This window comes from Grampus griseus (assembly GCF_964374135.1).
Source record: "Grampus griseus genome assembly, chromosome: 18".
NCBI lineage: Eukaryota > Metazoa > Chordata > Mammalia > Artiodactyla > Delphinidae > Grampus > Grampus griseus.
In genome coordinates this window covers 62034332-62055312 of record NC_139012.1, presented here as the reverse complement: position 1 = coordinate 62055312, position 20981 = coordinate 62034332, and the positions used below count along the sequence as shown (strand labels likewise).

General features: G+C 38.3%; 1 protein-coding gene and 1 pseudogene across 3 annotated transcripts in view; one reads left to right on the top strand and one right to left on the bottom strand.

The window, feature by feature from the left end:
• CAB39L (calcium binding protein 39 like) overlaps window positions 1-20981 on the top strand; it is a 98438-nt gene that overhangs the window by 6697 nt on the left and 70760 nt on the right. The window contains exons 2-3 of one of the 2 annotated variants that reach the window (XM_082675732.1): window positions 7382-7529; window positions 8144-8219. The gene's annotated coding sequence lies outside the window, so the exon portion shown is untranslated. The remainder of the gene's footprint in view (window positions 1-7381; window positions 7530-8143; window positions 8220-20981) is intronic. The other variant, XM_082675733.1, reaches the window with a different exon arrangement.
• LOC309835914 (protein ILRUN-like) lies at window positions 13323-14179 on the bottom strand (annotated as a pseudogene). Its single transcript has one exon. The product of its transcript is annotated as a protein ILRUN-like (transcript).

Below are 20981 nucleotides of genomic sequence, written 5' to 3'. Positions count from 1 at the left end.
GAATAGTAATTGAGGAAATGCAGTGAGATTCCACTATACAACCTCTTAGAATGGCAAAAAACAAAACAAAAAGAAAAAGAAGAGAACAAAGTGATGGCAAGGATACAAAGCAACAGGACTCAAATCTTGCCAGTGGGAATGCAAATACTATAGCCATTTGGAAGACTGACAGTTTCTTATAAAATCCAACATACCTTTATTATATGACCTAGCAATCCCACTCCTAGATTGAAATTTTCCAGCAAGATATGAGAGCTCCATTAGCTTCTCTCTCTTGCCAGCATTTGGAATTATCAGTTTTTTTTTTTATTTTAACCATTATAATGAGATATGAAGTGACATCTTATTATGATTTTAATTTGCATTTCCCCCACAACTGCTGTATGCTTTTCTTATGAAAAGTGAAATGAAAACCTGTAGTCTCCCCTCTGCAAATATTTATAGCAGTTGTATTTGTAATCACCAAAAACTGGAAACAACCCAGATATCTCAACTGGGGAATGGATTTTTAAAAACCGAAGTATGTCCGTACAATGTGACACAGGAACGAACCTCTTAGTCTAGGATAACATATAAGTATATTGGAAAAGGGACTATGAGATAATTACATACTAAGTTATCATAAGAAAAAAAACCAAATGAGCCATGGAGCATTGCATCATATAATCAAAACACACCAGAAAAAAAGTGGCCAAAGAGCAGATGAAAATGGTAATTAAATATTTCAAAATAAAGCAAAGAGAAATTAAGGGAAAGATGAAACCTTTGAAGGAACCACACAAATCAGAAATAAAAGGAGCTCAGAGATGAGGTGAATAAGCTATATAGAAGGATGTGAAATGAGAGCTGGCAGAACTCCAGAAAGAATTAGAAAAAAGGATATTTCTAATGATGATTAAATTAGAAAGAACACAAGAGTGAATATACATCATAGAAAGCACAATAAGAGAAATAAAGAGTAGATAAGAGAAAATTGAAGAAAATCAAACAGATAAAGTTTTTTTAAAAGGGGCCAAAAGAAAGTGACAAGACAGGGACTTCCCTGGTGGTCCAGTGGTTAAGACTCCACACTCCCAATGCAGAGGGCCTGGGTTCGATCCCTGGTCAGGGAGCTAGATCTTGCATGCCTCAACTAAAGATCCCGCATGGCACAACAAAGATCCCACGAAGATCCAATGTGCTGTGCCTAAGAGCTGGCGCAGCCAAATAAATAAATAAATATTTTTTTAAAGAAAAGAAAGTGACAAGACAAAGAGAGCCAAAATAAGTGTATTAGGAATGTATTTGGCTTTGTTAAACCAAAGCATAGAGGTGATGATTATGTAACATTAACAAGTATATTGTGAATATACTTAATGCCACTGGATTGTATACTTAAAAATGGTACGTTTTATATTGTTTATTTTGTTGTTTATTATTGTTGTTTATGTTGTTTATTTTACCATGATAAAAAAATTGTAAACCAATGCAGTGGAACAGAACAACTATTAGAACTATAATTCAGGAAAACTTTAAAGAAGGTTTAAGTCTATATACATTGAAAGACACACTGTGCATCTGGGGAATTCAACCCAGACCAGTCAGTTAACACAGAAGGATTCTTGTAGAACTGTTGGATTTTAAAAATAAAGAAAAAAAATCTTTCTGCACCCATGGAAAAAAGACCAAGTAAACCTGGAAAGAAAATTAGACTGGATTAGATTTTTTTAATATAAAAATTTATTTATTTTTATTTATTTATTATTTTTGGCTGTGTTGGGTCTTCATTGCTGTGCGCAGGCTTTCTCTAGTTGCAGTGAACGGGGGCTACTCTTCGTTGCGGTGTGCGGGCTTCTCATTGTGGTGGCTTCTCTTGTTGCGGAGCAGAGGCTCTAAGTGCACAGGCTTCAGTAGACGCAGCACATGGACTCAGTAGTTGTGGCTTACGGGCTTAGTTGCTCCGCGGCATGTGGGATCTTCCTGGACCCGGGCTCAAAGCTGTGTCCCCTGCATTGGCAGGCAGATTCTTAACCACTGCGCCACCAGGGAAGCCCTGGATTAGATTTTTTTAGCAGCAACATTTCATGCCAGATAATAACAAAGCAACATTTTTTAAATATTCAAGGAAATAAATATTCCATATCTCACCAAATTATACTTCAAGAATTCAGGCCATTAACAAGCATATATGAACATGAAACAACTCAAAGAATATTGTTCCTATGAATTTTTCTTGAAGAATATACTAGAGAACAAATTTCAGACAACCAGGAAATGACTGGAGAATCTTTGACATGAGGTCAGGTGGTAAGCACTGAGTATATCTCGTGTAGCACTAAGATTGTAAGATGGGAATAATTGTGGTAGAATGGTATGTAAATGTTGTATAATCTGATGATGTAGAAATAGCATAGCCCACAGAAAAAGGGAGGGGGGAAGAGGAGTATAAGTGAAAAGTAGAATTAAGTGGTTGTTTGCCTCATAGGAATTAGCTGTAAGGAAAAGGATAGCACTTGAAGCTGACTGATGGACATAAAATACTATAAATAAGTATGTATACTTAGATATGTAAGATAAAACGCTAATAAAAGTAATACCCGTGATCAAAACTAGATGGTGGGGGAGAAGAGGAAGTTACTAATTTTGTTACTGCTAATTGCAGGGAACAGTATCTTAAAAAGAGGGGAGGGGAATGAAGAGTATTGTATAAAGATATTACTATAGAGTTAACCCCAATAACAAAAACTTTCCTAAATAACAGTATCTTAAAAAGAGGGGAGGGGAATGAAGAGTATTGTATAAAGATATTACTATAGAGTTAACCCCAATAACAAAAACTTTCCTAAATACTAAAAGAAATACCTACCCTAAAAAGAGCAAAGAGAACTATGTAATGATATGCACACATTTTCTATATGTATTTATTTTCTATACGTACTTATCTGTACACACACACAAAATGAATAGAACATGAATCATTATCACAACACTAAATATGTCAGGTGTATTAATAAATGTATATGGGCTCAACTTAATGATCGCTGTATGCAAAAGATACAGTTGTAAAAAGTATGAATAATAAAAGGAGTTCATAAGAAATGAAGGATAATTTTAAAATAACAATAATAGAGGGAAGAGTGAAAACATATCAGAAAAATGCAAATTTTAAAAAAAGCAAGGTTCATCATCTTGGTATCAGACAAGCAGAGTTTAGTTCAAAAAGCATTAAGATGAAGGATACTATAAAATAGCCCATATAAAGCTAACGGTTATATTTACAATGAAGATTTTTTAAAATATCTATTTACCAAATGACACATCAATAGTTTTCATAAAGTAAAAACTACTAGATGTAAAAAGGAATAGAAACCTGCTAATAATAGACGACTTTAACACACCTCTCTCAAAATGTCAGGTTAAGTGGACCAAGAAAATTAGTCATTATTATACATAATCAGTAAGGTAGATCTTACAGATTTGTATCAAAGTCTGAATCCATTAATAGAGAATATGTCTTCTCAAATGCACATAGGACAGTTATAAAAATCTATTATGTATTAGACCACAAAGAATATATCAGTTCCAAAATATAAAAAGTCAAAATTTTGACCACATGTAATAAGACTAGAAAATAATTTAAAAATTTTAAAATTAAACCTGGGTCAAGTTTTCTGTAGGATGGTGGCAACTGTCTAAATCCAAATCTCTCCATACATCCTTTTAAAAAACCATACAGGGCTTCCCCGCTGGTGCAGTGGTTAAGAATCCACCTGCCAATGCTGGGGACACGGGTTCGAGCCCTGGTCCAGGAAGATCCCACATGCCGAGGAGCAACTAAGACCATGTGCCACAACTACTGAGCCTGCACCCTAGAGCCTGTGAGCCACAACTACTGAAGCCCTTACGCCTAGAGCCCGTGCTCTACAACAAGAGAAGCCACCGCAGTGAGAAGCCCACACACCGCAACGAAGAGTAGCCCCCACTTGCTGCAACTAGAGAAAGCGCACGCAGCAACGAAGACCCAATGCAGCCAAAAATAAATAAATAAATAAATTTATTTTTAAAAAAACCATACAGATCTGTAAGGAGAGCAAAGTATATCACCACCACCCTTGCCTAACTAATGTAATTTCAAATTATGGTTATGTAGGCAGATAAACTGAAATGAGCAGACTCAGCTCTGGACCCCATGCTGAGGTGACAAGTGAGGTTGAGACTTCAGAACAGAGAAAAAGGAAGCAGGAACTGGCGTCAGTAGAATGCAAGTAAAATAACTCCAAAAAGAGAAAACCCCACCCTAAGGAGGGAAATACTAAGGTTTAAGACTCCTTAGACAAAAGGGACTTGAAAGTACACAGGATCAAAGAGGCCATCTCAGAAAGGTATTGCTTCTGGCAACAGAATGACTTGGAAGGGTCACCATTTACCTGGAGGCTCGGTGGTAAAGAGAATGAAGAGGTAGTAGAAATTAAGGATCTTGGTGAAACAGAGTAGAAGATAGATGAACCCTTTTTCACCCAAAAAGGAGTCACTGATTTTTAAAAGTCTGTACTTTATTAAACCAACAGAAGGTGCTGTTGAACTAAAAAAATCCAGTATTTCTTCCAAATCCCTCACTCCTGTCTATGTACCGTTGTTAATTAGTTTAAGAAAATTGAAACCCTTCAAAATGAACAGAAAATGGCAGGCAACACCCATATAAGGTTACTATAAGTAGAAAAAATAAAATGAGAATCAAAATATTTCAGCTGATGGAAAGTCTCCCCCAAAGCTTACTCAACTAAAGAGCTAAAGAAAACTACCTGAATTAAATACTCCTAACTGAAATACCCTTAAACAAGCATTTGCAGAGATAAAGTTTCAAATTCAGAACCCCAAGACAAAAAAAGAAGGGAAGAAATGGAAGGTGAATTTTCTGAACTCAGGAAACAAAATGAAGACAAAAAATAATCATCTTTTAAAATGAAGCTGAAGTCCAAGATACCTAATGGAAAGAATATAAGGGGCATTGAGAAAAAATATGAAGACAGCCAAAAGAATGAAAATTAAATGAAGAAAGGTAAAAAGTCAGAAAATGATTTATATAGATTATATGTAAAATTAGAGTTCCTAAGAAGAAAAAAACAGTAGCTGAGGCAATATTTAAACTTAAATCCATGAAAACATTCTGGAAGTAACAGAAGATTTAAATCTATGTATTGAAAATGCTCCTTGTGTACTGGGAAAATTGATCCCAAGTAGTCAACACTAAGTCATGTCCTAATAAAACTATTGGACTTTGAAGATAATGAAAAGTACCTCTGGGCTTCCAGGCAGAAAGAAGAGTTTAGCAACAAACTTCTCAATGGCAACATACAAAGCAAAATAGGCATGGAACAAATTTAAAGTCTATGAAATTGTAAGCCAAGGATTTTATAACTATGACTCAATCTCAGAAGAAAATTAAAACTATGATAAATTCCACTATATTAAAAAAATATTTACGTGGTGAAAAATGCCATGAACAAAGTCAAATGACAAGTGACAAACTGGGAAGAAATATTTGAATATACAGCACAAAGAGCTCATTTCCTTAATGAAAATAACCTCCAAAAATCAAGGCAAATTACCATCAACCTGGTAGAAAAACAGGCCAAAGATATGAAAATAGATTTCATGGAAAAAAATGCAGATGACAAAACATATAAAAGATGTTCAACTTCAGTCATACAAAGAGAAATACAAATGAAACCTATTCTAAAAACCACAACTACACTAAAGCCTTTCTCACCAAAATCTGTAGTTATATAAAATATTCTATGGACTGTGGGGAAACAGGCACTTTGATGCATTTCTGGTGGGGATACAAAAGCACAAAGCCCAGGAGGGAATTAAGTAGTATCTGGCAGAATCACATATGCGTGTGTCTTTTGACCCAGACATAGGAATCTGTTCTAAGGACACACAGGCATAAAATATAAACTGGCATTTGTATCAATTTAGTCACAACAGAATTACTTGTATTAGCGAAAGATTGGAAATAACCAAAATGCCCATTAATAGGGAACTGATTAAAGTACATGCAACAATGGAATAATCTTCAGGTTGATGGTGTCCCTTCCAAGTCACCCTTTTCACTAGAAGGCATAAGGAGAATGTAGAAAGTCTCCATGTACCAATATCGGGTGATCTGCAGAATATATTACAAAGTGGAAAAAACAAAGACACTGAAGAGTAATCTATTAAATATGTAGAAGAAAGGAATGGGAAAGGTGCCAATGATAGAGTTCTCTAATTATAACTTGTTTACATGGTTTCAATCTTAGAATCATGTATGTTTACATATTCAAAAATTAAATTAAGTAAAAAGGTAGAAAGAGAAGAAAAATCTACAAAGGAAATAAATTTACATAACTATATAGAAGTTTGGTGACATAGCCACACAAGAAAAGCAACAATTTTAGTGACTTTAGAACATAGATTTTGGACTGTACATTGGCCCTCTGTATCTTCAGATTCTCCATCTGCAGAGTCAACCAACCATGGATCGAGAATATTCAGGGAAAAAAATTCCAGAAAGTTCCAAAAAGCAGAACTTGAATTTACCCCTTACTGGCAACTATATATCATGTACATTGTATTAGGTATTATAAGTAATCTAGAGATGATTTAAAGTATATGTGCAATGTGCATAGGATATATGCAAACCCTATGCCATTTTATATAAGGAACTTAAGCATCCGTGGATTTTGGTATCCATGGGGGGATGGAGCTGGAACCAATCCCCCATGGATACCAAGGGATAACTGTATCTTCTTAGCGGGGTATATTCAGTAGTATAATTGTTGTATTGCTTTTTTTTTTGCTGCGGTACGCGGACCTCTTACTGTTGTGGCCTCTCCGGTTGCGGAGCACAGGCTCCGGACGCGCAGGCTCAGCAGCCATGGCTCACGGGCCTAAGACGCTCCGCGGCATGTGGGATCTTCCCAGACCCGGGCGCGAACCCGTGTTCCCTGCATCGGCAGGGGGACGCTCAACCACTGCACCACCAGGGAAGCCGATGTATTGCTATTTTTAAAGTATTTTATGTCTATTGTTGGGTAAAATAAGTGTTGCAAAATGTTAATTGTTGAACAAAACCACAGTAGTTTATCAGGGCTATGACTTAGAAAATTTAGTCTGGAAAGTCCTTTGATAGATTGAGCAAAGTGGAAATGAAGTACAAAATTACACAGAAGGACAGCTAACAGAGTACAGGTTACGTAGCAGGCTTTGTGCTGGGCACTATGTATATGCTATATAATTTGGCTCGTGCAGCTACCCGTTGAGACTTGTGATATTATTTTCCTAAGAGGGATGTTGAGATTTAAACCCAGATCTATGTGATTCCAAAGCCTGTGTTTTTTCTACTACATTATTGCAGGATATACATCAAATATTGAGAAGAAAGAACATCCAGAGCTAAATGTTCTGTTTAAACCAGTAGTTGCTGCTCAGAAAATAAAGATGCAGACCCAAAGTCAGTTGTTTATACGTTCTTCATGCAAGAGCATTGTATTAAAGGAGAGAGTGTAAGTTTTCTCTTATTTCTAATGGGAAAATGTAAGCATACACACATGCACACATACACGCCCTCATACTGATGTTGGAGATAGAAATTTTATAAAAGTTGCCATTGATGACTGAAATTAGTGACAGATGTGAACTAAAATTATGGCAAAGCAGAAAAAAAATCTAGCAGGCATGGGTTTTCATGATGCTGTCAAAAGCAAAAAACCTTTCAAAGCTTCCCTTCGTGACACTTTAAAGCTCTTCTAAGCTTTGCACAACCTTTTTGTATTGGCCTTTAAGATACTAGTTTAGATAAGGTGGTTTCCTCCTGTGGAAGGTTAGGGCTGATAGAGATTTCAGTGGTGCTAGAGTTCCCCTCATCTAAGCCACCCCTTCACATTTATACTGGTTTTCCCTAATGATGAAATATTTTTATTTGGTTCAGTACTAATTTTTAAAAAGTCTGCCACTTGAACTAATTGGGGTAGGGAGATATTCGTATTTTAATTTGATTCATTTTTATATGATTCTGATGGAAATTCAATTTATAATTCTATGTACATGATAATAAGGAAAACGTTGAAATTTCTATAAAGATTTTTTAAATTAATTTTTAAGCTTTTCTTTTTGTCAGAAGCTGTGTTGATCAGTGACTTTGGTGAAGGCTGAGAAAGTTGAAGAAAATTTGCAGATGATACACAACTTCTAAGGTAAGCTAATATAATAACTCAGTCAAGATTATAAGTACCCTTGACAGACTTATAGACTACAGTTAACACACTAAAATAAAATTTACAGGAGTAATTATTATATCCTGATTTAAATTTTACAAAGCAATTGTAGGAGTATTAAATAGACTTCCATTTCTGGTAGTATGATAGACAAGACATCCACCAAATATGTAAAATACTAGATTCAGTATTTTAAAAATCCTTTAAAATGAATGGATGAACCTATAAGAAAATAAGGGAAACTTTCTGGGGCTAGAAACCAAGCAAGTATATTCTGTGAGGTAAACGAGTGCTGAAATCACTGAATACTTTGAGGGCATCCATCAGTTTCTTTTGGCATAGAAACTTGTGCATGGAGAAGAATGGAGACGGAGGAAAATTCCCTGCGTTCTGCAAAGTGAAGGGGGCCTATCAGAGACCATCCTGGAGAGTCATACAGCTCTGGGTGGAGTTAAAAATCTCCCTGAATAATTCCTGCTTACATTCACTTGGATTTGATGCCTTATTTTATACTATTTTCATGATCCTTAAACTCTACAAATTGAGAGTTTTAATTTAAAATAGACTTGGGTCTGTAACACTCTTCAGTACCTGCCAGAAACAATCACAAATCCTCCATGGAAGGAATTATCAACCTAGTTATCAAATAATCATAGTTAAAATTCTAACAAATAAACTCATTTTTTAAAAAAAACCCACAAAACATACAAGGGGAAAAAATCAAAACACTATGAGCAAGAGTCAGCAGAAATCACAATTGAAACAGATCTACAGATATTTCAGCTATTAGAAATATCCAATACATAAGATAAATGTATTTAATAAATAAAAGAGGGATTCTAACCAAATGTAAAATAGATAGCTAGTGGGAAGCAGCCACATAGCACAGGGAGATCAGCTCGGTGCTTTTTTTTTTTTTTAAATAAATTTATTCATTTATTTATTGGCTGCATTGGGTCTCCGTTGCTGTGCGTGGGCTTTCCCTAGTTGCAGTGAGTGGGGGCTACTCTTTGTTGCAGTGTGCAGGCTTCTCATTGCAGTGACTTCTCTCGTTGTGGAGCACGGGCTCTAGGCGTGCAGGCTTCAGTAGTTGTGGCACACAGGCTTAGTTGCTCTGCGGCATGTGGGATCCTCCTGGACCAGAGCTCAAACCCGTGTACCCTGCATTGGCAGGCGGATTCTTAATCACTGCGCCACCAGGGAAGTCCCCAGCTTGGTGCTTTGTGACCACCTAGAGGAGTGGGATAGAGAGGGTGGGAGGGAGACACAAGAGGGAGGAGATATGGGGATATATGTATATGTATAGCTGATTCACTTTGTTATACAGCCTAAACTAACACACCATTGTAAAGCAATTATACTCCAATAAAGATGTTTAAAAAAAGAGGGATTCTAAAACATAAATAAAGAGTAATAGACTATAAAAATGACAAGGCACATTAAAATAAGAATGAATTAGAATATCAGAAATGAAAAATCCCATAATAGAACTTAAAAATTAAATAATATGTTAAACCAGCATATAAGGCACAGTTAAAAAGAGTAAGAAACTATAGTTGACCCTTGAGCAACACAGGTTTGAACTGCACGGGTCCACTTATGTGTGAATTTTTTTCAGTAAATACGTACTTGAGTACTACATGATCTGCAATTGGTTGAATCCACAGATGTGGTTACCGCAGTATGGAAAGCTGATTGTAAAGTTAAACATAGATTTTTGACTGTTGGTGGTTGGTACCCCTAAACCTCAAGTTGTTCAAGGGTCAACTGTGCATGGAAGGCCATACACAGAGAAAAAAAATATAGGAAAAATAAAAGAGATGGCGAGATGATTTAATCAGAGTAGCAGGATACAATTTATGAAGAAAGTTAGTACTAAAGTAGAACACTTCAGAGTAACCTAAGATGAGCTTCTCTAGAGAGAAAGCATCATCCCCTTTGTACGGGCAGGAATAAAAAAACAAAACCAGAACTAATTTGTTTTTAATGGGTTCCCCAACTCATCACTTAAAAGTCAGCACTTCCTCTTTGTCTTACTTTTTTTTTTTTTTGCGGTACGCGGGCCTCTCACTGCTGTGGCCTCTCCCGCTGCAGAGCACAGGCTCCGGACGCACAGGCCCAGCGGCCATGGCCCACGGGCCCAGCCGCTCCACAGCACGTGGGATCCTCCCGGACCGGGGCACGAACCCGTGTCCCCTGCATCGGCAGGCGGACTCCCAACCACTGCGCCACCAGGGAAGCCCCTTAAATTGCTTTTTAAAGAGGTGTGTTGTGTCCATTGGAAGGGCCTGTTTTGTTAAGGTTCAGGATGAGTTACGTACACAGATTTGGAAGTAGAACCTGGGACAGAAATAATGGAAAGAAAAAAGTGAAAGGTACAGGGAAAACCTGGCAGGAGGGGAATGGGAACCCTCGAGAGATGTTAGATGAGACTTTCCAAGTGAAATGCTGTATATTGTGTAATGTGACTCTCACTGTGACCCCACAAATAAAAACGTATGGAAATTAGGAAATCCTTGGTGTACCTGGATTTCTTGCAGAAGCCAGTGAAGGGGCTGAATGCTAAATGTTGGTTGATATGCGACTAAAACATTTGGCCAAGTGTTTAGGGAGCAGCTACCATTTGGGTTACTTCTTCCCTCTAGGAGATCTCTCTGTGTCTCACTGTTCTCTTCACTCTTTCCTTTACCACTGACTTCTTTTCCCACTAGGATCTTTTAGTTTTACCTCTCCCCAGGCTTCTTCCTCTGACAGTAAATATATGTGCCTAAGCAACAAACAACCCTCCCTGCCCACCACTCCATCTCAGAAACTTTTTCCTGTATGCTTCTGTCTTAACCATGATTTTCTTTTCTCCCTTTTTCCTAGTTCTCTTTCTTTCCCCTTTCCTACTGTTTCCCCTTTCTTTTTTCATGCCAGTCTTCAAGATTTTCCTAAAACATTTTCCCTTGCTGGGAGTATCTTCCCCCCTTTTCTATCTCCCTATTCAGATCCTAGTACTTTTCCAAAGTGCATCTAAATTCCCATTTCTTCCATTAGTTCTTTATCTTTTCTCTCCTCACTAGGTAATCTCTATATTGTACCTTATAATACTTGGTCCCTTGGTTATTTTTTCTTCCCTTTACATTTTCTCCAGTCTTTATATTCTGGTGTAATTGTTTCATATACGTAAATAAGTTTTTTTCCCCAAAAGTTGTAAGCTCCCTGAAGGCAAGTCCTTTGTGAAAGACTTATTTTTAATTCCTTAGACAACGCCGTACTACAGTAGGCTTGTAGAAACACCAATAAAGAGTTGTTACATGTAATTGAGTGATAGTGGAGAATTAGGCTATAATGTGTAGTTAATTTGAAAATCAGTTATATTTGAAAATTTTCAGAGTTATTGATAACACTGCATGGAAAACAGTGACAACTTTTGTATATGATTATCAGTGATGAAAGGCCAAAATCTTTATTTAAAGTAAAAAAAAGTTTATTACTATTAGATGACCACATTACAGCTTCTTTCAAAGGAGAACTGGCATCATAATTTTAAATCCTAATTTATCCTTGTATTATCAGTGAATAAGTTAAAAATAGATTATAAGATAGAAGGGGCGGGGGAGCAGCAGCTACTGTAATATCTACATGTAGAGAAGTGGTTAACAAAATTGGTACACCAATATTAAGGAACACTATGCAGCTCTTTAAAAAGAATGAAGTTTTGGGGCTTCCCTGGTGGTGCAGTGGTTGAGAGTCCGCCTGCCGATGCAGGGGACACGCGTTCGTGTCCCGGTCCGGGAGGATCCCACATGCCGCGGAGCGGCTGGGCCTGTGAGCCATGGCCACTGAGCCTGTGCGTCCGGAGCCTGTGCTCTGCAACAGGAGAGGCCCCAACGGTGAGAGGCCCAAAGAATGAAGTTTATCTATCAAATCTGGCATGTAAAGAAATCCAGGATCTACTATTAAGAAAAACAAATAACTTATAAAACAGTATGTGTGGTATGATCCCATGTTTTAAAAGTTGTGTGTATACTCGAACAACATGTATGTCTGTCTGTGTTTGCCTGGAAACAAATGTCAGGAAGAATAAAACTAAACTATTATTAGTAGTTAACCTTGGGGAGTGTAATTAGAGAAGAGGAAGGGAGGGGATTTTCAAACAATAGAGAAGCATATAAAATTAAAAGTTCGTTGTTTTTTTTTTTTTACAGTGAGCATTTATTTTGAAATCAAAAGGCTAAAAGATATAATATATATATAAATTTTTTTTTTTTTTTTTGCGGTACGCGGGCCTCTCACTATTGTGGCCTCTCCCTCCCGTTGCGGAGCACAGGCTCTGGACACGCAGGCTTAGCGGCCATGGCTCACGGGCCCAGCCGCTCCGTGGCATGTGGGATCCTCCCGGACCAGGGCACGAACCCGTGTCCCCTGCATCTGCAGGCGGACTCTCAACCACTGCGCCACCAGGGAAGCCCTAAAAGATATATTTTTAAAGAATTAATATAGCAAGAAAAGTACACTAGTTCATATTTTATTTGTAAAACGAGATACCATTCTGTGTTTGCATTTATTAAAGGTATTTTTCTGTGGTCAGTAGTTATTAATAGATTATAATCATTTCTCCTATTCTAGATCATGTTTTATAAGTCTTCAGAGTTATGGTAAAATGTGTTTTATAAAGATAATGAAATCCAACTGTAGTTACTGAACTAATTCCATAGAGATTTTTCCATTCAGTGAATATGTTTTATTATAATTCTATGTGTTGTTTGCTGTCAATGTCTTTGAGTCTGAAAATTAAATATCTTGTCAAAAAGTACTTTCCATTATCAACAATCTTCAAACTGTAGAAAGAGATACTTTGAGACTAGTTTCCCGTGACATTTTATTTTATTATTATTTTTTTGTGAATGAAAACATATTATTTAAAGTCCTACAATGAGATGAAGGATGTTGGTTGAGTTTGACTTTCCTTTCATTAAAGACTTCAGAAAAGGCTATTCGCTATTTGAAATTCTATCCCCCAAGATCTCATGTAATAGCAAGTGTGCTAGAATCCAGGTGAGATGCTGGCAGACAGAGCTCTCTCATGGCCATCTCCTAGGGTAGAGGAGATTCCTTACTGTAAGTCACTACTGATAAGTTGTTTGCGTGACTGCTGGGGGAGAGATTTACAGAGTTCTGTGAGAGTCTATTCTCATCTTGCTCGGTTTGGTCAGGAGCGGGAGACCATGTGTTTTTGCTGATCGAGTCGAACCTGGAACCCCCAGGGTCTTTTAAGTTGTTTTCATCTGATTGTTGGTTCTTTTGGGGAGAGGCAAACGGGTTGAAGTTTCTTCTACCCTGTGATGTGGCTGTGTGTTGAACTCCGTTTCAAAAGATGACAGCTGCTGTGTTACTCCTAAAAGTCCACCCACCTCCACACTGAGAATGACCCAGATGACATCTACATAGTAGAGTCCTGTAGCAGTGCACATCTGTCACTGTCCCTGATACATTCCTGCTCTGCTGGGGTTGCACATCTGGACGCTGACATCTGCAATCACTTGGGGCTCTAGCGATCTCACCATTACCATGTTCACATGTCCAAATTGGTCTTCCCTGACATATTTAAGACAAACCCCTGGAGGCCAGGCCTCTGCCCCAGAATTTTGGATCCGCCATGTTTTTATAAATTGAGTATCAGGAGGTATCAACTTCCCTTCTCCTATGGTGACATCTTCAACAAAGGACATAGAGGGCACACTGATGTTTGAGCTCTCAAAGTCATAATAGGCGCCAATTGCTGCTTGTAGGTTCCAGTTGGTCATGTCCAGGAAGAGGGCGCAGACGGCCGGGTTGAGCTGGAAGCCGAGCAACCGCTGGAACTCAGAGATGAGCACGTCCTTGTCGGTGGTGCCCAGGCAGCTGAACTTCTGCATCAGCTCGGGGTCCAGGTTCACGTCCATGCCCTCCATGGCTGGGGCCGGACACTCGCTTCCCCTCCTCCTCACAACTGAGCCGACGCCGGGCCGGGGCCCGGGAGGGGCCCGTTGCTAGCTGGCGCTGCGACCCCGCTCCTCGGAGGTAGGCCCCGGGCCTCTCACCAACCATAGGGATAAACTCACTCAGCCGCTCACTCACTCTCGCACCCCACCCCACCCCCGCGCCCCCCTAGTGCCGCCGCCAGCGCCTCCTCTCGCTTCTCCCTCCCAGGACATTTTAAACTGAATAATTTATAACTGAAGGTCTTCTGTCCCTTTATTCAACCTAATTCTCTCTTTGTCCTTTCTGTGTTCTTTTTAGATCCTGTTTTCCTTCCTGGTTCTAAAGCACCAGCTTACAAATTGTACTTTTAAAGAGTTATAACAGAAATAATATGATTTTCCAACATAAAATTTTTTGTATAGCTCTGATTTCAATAATTTGTAGCAAAGTGAAAGTTTGTAAAAACTCAGAAAATTGGAAGATGACATACTTTATAAAAAGAGAACGAACATGTGTCAGTTCTTGATAGGATGAGAGTTGTTCTTTCATTAAAAGCTATGTTGTGTTCTTAATTGATTCAAGGAAGAACTTTTCATACAAGTATCAACTGTGGAAAAAAACAGAAAATAGATCCATCAAAGAAGGGCAGGGAAATAAGAGAGTCATTACCATCTGACTATGGTTATAGCATTAAGCCCATTTTTGTTGGTTATGATGATATTGTATTGATATATTGTATCTGAGGATTCCATGACTTCTTTCTTACCTCATTCTTTGTTTTTCCTTGAATTGGGAAGTTGGAGGAATACCATAGCATGTATTTCACCTGGTAATATTGTTTGTGCTGCAATTGTAAGTGGAATTGTAACTATTGAGCTTAGAATTTGATGTATGCAAGTTATAGCCTTTAGCTTTTCTTCTTACTACATTTATATGATTTTTTTAAATTATTATTTATTTTGGTACCCCTTCATTTCTTTTTTTTTTAAATTAACTTATTATTTATTTATTCATTTTTGTCTCTGTTGGGTCTTCATTGCTGTGCAGGCTTTCTCTAGTTGCAGCGAGCGGGAGCTACTCTTCATTTGCGGTGCGCAGGCTTCTCATTGTGGTGGCTTCTCTTGTTGTGGTTCCGGAGCACGGGCTCTAGGTGCTCGGGCTTCAGTAGCTGTGGCTCACAGGCTCTAGAGCGCAGGCTTAGTAGTTGTGGTGCACAGGCTTAGTTGCTCAGCAGCATGTGGGATCTTCCCGACCAGGGATTGAACCCGTGTTTCCTGCATTGGCAGGAGGATTCGTTTTATTTCCTTTTTATTTATTTATTTATTTAATTTATTTTGTTTTTGGCTGTGTTGAGTCTTCGTTGCTGTGCTCAGGCTTTCTCTAGTTGCGGCGAGTGGGGGCTACTCTTCATTGTGGTGTGCAGGCTTCTCACTGCAGTGGCTTCTCTTGTTGCAGAACACGGGCTCTAGGTGCGCGGGCTTCAGTAGTTGTGGCTCTTGGGCTCTAGAGCACAGGCTCAGTGGCTGTGGCACATGGGTTTAGTTGTTCCGTGACATGTGGGATCTTCCCAACCAGGGATTGAACCCATGTCCCCTGCATTGGCAGGCGGATTCTTAACCACTGTGCCACCAGGGAAGTCCCTATATGATTTTTGATAACATCAATTTTCACTCTGCTCAAATGCACATTCTATTACTCCACTCTCATTCTCTTCAGATGATCTTGAGTTCTTCTTTTCTGAGAAAATGGAAGCAATCATGTGCTTTCTAACTTTATTTCTCTTTACCTGGACAGTTTATTTCACTCATACTTTCTCTTCCTTTTTCATTTTAGAAAGATATATATCATTCTTCTTGGGGGTTAAACTTTCCACTTATGTTCTTGATCCCATATTCCGTTGTGGGCTTAAGACTCTTGCCTCACTAATTATCCTCTTATCTTGCATCTTTCTGATATCTGTTCCACCCAATCTACTGAGAGTTTAAAAAAAAAAGCAAGCAAGCAAGCAACAAAAATACCTTTCATTAGTCCTTCAAGCTCTCCTTCTGTTCCTTATCAAAACACTTGGAAACAGTAATATATGCTCATGCCTCCGTTACCTCATCCCTAACCTCTTACAATCCTAATTTTGCCCTGGAATATTTGTTGTGTGTCAGGGACTACTACTCCAACCTCTCATCCAGTGTTCAAGGCAAGTCAGTTGAGCCATGCTACCTGGATCAGAACGAATATTACCAATTTCCCAGAAGGACTGGCTTGGAGTCCTCTGCCTGCTTTATGCTTTGCTGTAGTACCGTATGCTCTGGTGATCCCAGCCTGGCTTTGGCCTATCAGCCTATGTCTTTAGGATTTTAGGGGAATATGAATTCTTAAAGGTCCTTTTCCTTGTCCTAAGTGGTTCTCTGAATATACCTATTTCCCCTGATACCTTTGGTTTGTAAGAATTGAAAGAGGGCCTTAGAAATTAGATTACAGGTTTAGGCAGGATGCTCATCACTGCTCTACAGTATTCCATATTGTTGCACACTTCATATTCTTGATGTTCTCCTTTTTGTTCATAGTGATAGTATACTTTTCTGGTTCTCCTGTCCTTCTCTAACTACTGTTTCTTTAGTCAGTTTTTTCTATCACAACTTATAGACGTTCCTTAAAGGTTTGTTCTTGGCTTTCTTTTTGGTCTCTCATATTGCACTGGCAGAATGAGTGACCCCCAATGTATCTCTGGCTCTGTTTTCTCTCCAAGTTCTATGCTATGTGTTCAACTGCCTCTGTAGGCATCTATATCCAGAAGTCTTGCTGGCACCTCAAACTTGTTACATATCAAGCAACTGGTTATTTTGCAAAAATTTGTTTTTCCTTCGTTGGTCCTTATTTATTTTGAAAATATTACCCATCTACTCTTTCACACAGGCATGGAAACTCATCATATTGTCTCTTCTCTCAATTACCATCTACATTTATTCAGTTGCCAAACCTATTGTCTCTGATAGGTAGACTGCCTAGTTACTTTCATTGCCATCCTAGACTAGTGCAATTGCCTTTAATTTCATCTCCTCCTGTCTCTCTGCCTTCTTGATTCTTCTTACACACTGCCACATTCATATTCATGAAAGAGAGTTTGATTACATCATGGCTCCCTTTTGCCCACAAATTAACAGTTAAACTCATTAACCTAGTATTAAAGCTCTTCATAATCTGATCCCAACCTGTTTTTTTTCAGTTTTTTTTAGTGTCATTCACATAGCATTTGCTTCTGATAAGCTAAATTATTGCTTGTTATTTATATCTTGTACTTCCTAATACTGTGTTCTTATCTCCATGTGACCAAATCATACCCATCATTCAAAACTGAGTTCAGTGCACCTTTTCTATGAAACCTTCTGTGATTCCTCAAGGTATGTTTTTTTGGCTCTTCTGAATTTTTTGGTATTTCATTAGTCTTTTCATTTGTAATTCATAACTTTTTGCCTTACACTCTATTTATTTTTAGTACATGTCTTATATCCCCTAATAAAATATGAATTTCTTATTTTACTCTGTACCCCCAAAGAGCAGATTTCCCTCAGATGGTTGGATGAATGAATCCTATACATTGAAGTGATAAGAAAGTTGTAACAGAGCCTTGCCATTGTCAAGTGTTCAGGGCCATTGCATTTAGTTGTATGGCTTGTCCACTGCCCAAAGCCTCCTGGCCAGGGAAGTGAGTGGGGCCTGAAATCCAGCTCACATCCCCACTTCTGTCACATCAAACTATGTGCCAGGCTGGTGCAGGGCTGCATCTGCCTGTGAAAAGGGTACTTGTTCTTTGTATGAAGGTGCTATCTGCTGGTTAATCTATGCGCCTGCTTGACTGCACCTGTCCCTTTTTCTGACTTTTACCAAAGTACCATAGAAGCTAGTAGCAACCCTGAAAGTATGGACAGTATTAATTGAAGTTCATTATGAAAACTACTTTGTGTCACATAGAAAATACCCTCAAAATGTTTGTTAGAATGAAAGATGTGGATTAATCGAGTGTAAAATAAAGCATTGTTATAGAGCATCTCCTTGATAATTCGCTATTAATCTCAAATTCACAAATATTCTGGAATCCCTGCACCGCTTCTGGAACCTCTGAGACTTCTTGTAATTTTCTTACTTAAATCAAATGGTTAAGGGTCCCGTTTCCCTTGCCCCCACCCCAACTCTGTCTTTTGCTTAGAGTAAATTAGACTAAACTCCAGGGTTTCTGTACTCCTATCCTATGCTTTTTAAAAATGCTGCATTCAGGGAATTCCCTGACGGTCCAGTGGTCAGGACTCTGTGATTTCACTGCCGAGGGCCCGGGTTCAGTCCCTGCTCAGGGAACTAAGATCCCACAGGCCTCGTGGTGTGGCCAAAAAAAAAAAAAAGGCTGCACTCAAAATTCTTTTAACGGAATTCTTTTGGTCTAGTTGGTATATAAGACAAATTTAAAAGTCCTTAAACACATAGTTAATGACTTGTTGGTGTGTGGGCTATGAGTATCTCTGGAGCACCTACTATAGCACTTTGCATCTACTAAGTGTTTCGTAAATGAGGTTGACTACAAACTGCTTGTGACTCCTCCAGTGGATCTGCCCCATTCAGGAGTAGTGATAGAGCAACTGCAAGTTGGATGATGTACTTTTAATATACGCTAGAGTTTTTGTTGTTGTTGTTGTTTGTTTTTTATGAGTGGAGCAGTGTCTAACATTTAACAGTTAACTGAGTCAGGCATGTATGTATATTATTTCACTTGATGCTCACAACTAGTCCTGGAGTATATACTGTTATCTCCAATTTAAAGATATGTTACTTACGTACAATCTGTTTTCATTCAAATCTGAGTCTGCCTAATTTCAAAGATTTTATGGACTGTGAAACTAGGCACTTGATATGAGAAGAGTGTTCAGAATAGTTTATCACATAAAGGCCTTCAGAGACTATATATCTATATTTATTTATTACTAAATAGATATATGTAGAGATATATTTTATCTTGGCATTAGGGAAACAAGGCAGTCATTCCTTGGACTGGCATAGTAGATGTTACTGCTGAGGGCCAAATATTGCAGCTGCCACTGCAGTGCAGTACCAGTAGGGGGCCAGAGTAGTGCTAGAAAGTGAGAAAAAGATTGATGGTCTCAGCTTTGAGAGATTGCTCTGACATTTTGGAAATACAGCCAATAGGCAGGGGTGTCACCTAAATTTTGTAATTCAAGCTTCCTCCTTCCTAAAAAAAGCAGAAGGTGGAGATGGAAGCAGAGTTAGTATAAGAGAGAAAACAGACTAATGAAGAAGCTTTGTTATCTTGCTGAAGTTAAGAACTTTTAAAGATTTCCAAATTTGGCCAAGGATTAGCAATTAATGGACAATTGGAAATGTGTTTTCATTCTATCAATTAACCCCTATTTCAGTGCAACTTGGACACCTCTAAAGCATTTGTCCTCTGGCATTTCTTCTGTATTCTGCTTTTATGAAAGCAATTTGAGTATCTTTAAGCAAGTTCCAGGGCCACGTTGTTAATTCTGTCTGAAATGGGAATTATGAGAAGAACTAGAGATATCTATGGTACATGGATAGCATGACAAACTCCTAAGATAATAAATAGATTCTTTGCTTTGGGTCTCCCTTTTTGGCATAAGACTATTGAAGAAAAGTCAAATGTTATTCCTGGGCTACCTGAAGTTGTAGCTGTGGTATTTTGTACCTATACTGTAATCTTTAGGAAGAGAGAAAAATAGAGAAACAAAAGCATAGATGAGAAGCGAGGAGAAAAAAACAGTGAATGGAAGCAACCTAAGTGTCCGTCGACAGATGAATGGCTAAAGAAGATGTGGCACATATATACAATGGAATATTACTCAGCCATAAAAAGAAACAAAATTGAGTTATTTGTAGTGAGGTGGATGGACCTAGAGTCTGTCATACAGAGTGAAGTAAGTCAGAAAGAGAAAAACAAATACCGTATGCTAACACATATATATGGAATCTAAAAAAAAAAAAAGTGGTTCTCGTGAACCTAGGGGCAGGACAGGAATAAAGAACAGACATAGAGAATGGACTTGAGGACATGGGGAGGGGAAGGGTAAGCTGGGACGAAGTAAGAGTGTAACATTGACATATATACACTACCAGATGTAAAATAGATAGCTAGTGGAAATCAGCTGCATGGCACAGGGAGATCAGCTTGGTGCTTTGCGACTACCTAGAGGGGTGGGATAAGGAGGGTGGGAGGGAGACGAAAGAGGGAGAGGATATGGGGATATACATATGCATATAGCTGATTCACTTTGTTATACAGCAGAAACTAAAACAACACTGTAAAGCAATTATACTCCAATAAAGATGTTTAAAAAACAAAACAAAACAGCGAGAGTAAGAGGTAAATACCACTTAAAAAAAAAAATCTGTAGTTACCCAAATTAGCAAAATTACAACAATAGGTTCACAGTACTTGTTAGCATACTCAACATATACATATATTTTACAGTGGTAAAAGAGTCATTTCTGCTTTTAACACTTGTTTTGAAAACACAAATTTGTTCCAATATGATTGACATATTAGGAAACATTTGAGCATAATGCAGATTTCTCATTTGCTTTTGTACAGTTTTACGAATGCAGAAAACCACCCAGCTGAACCAAGCCATGGAGAAATGCACAAAACATAAACCATGGAGAAATGCACAAAACATAGACATGCACACACCTCAAGCATGTACCAGCTGTCTCTGTGTACCACATGTTATATGAGTCACATTCATCCATGTTTGGTGTTACAACTCTCCA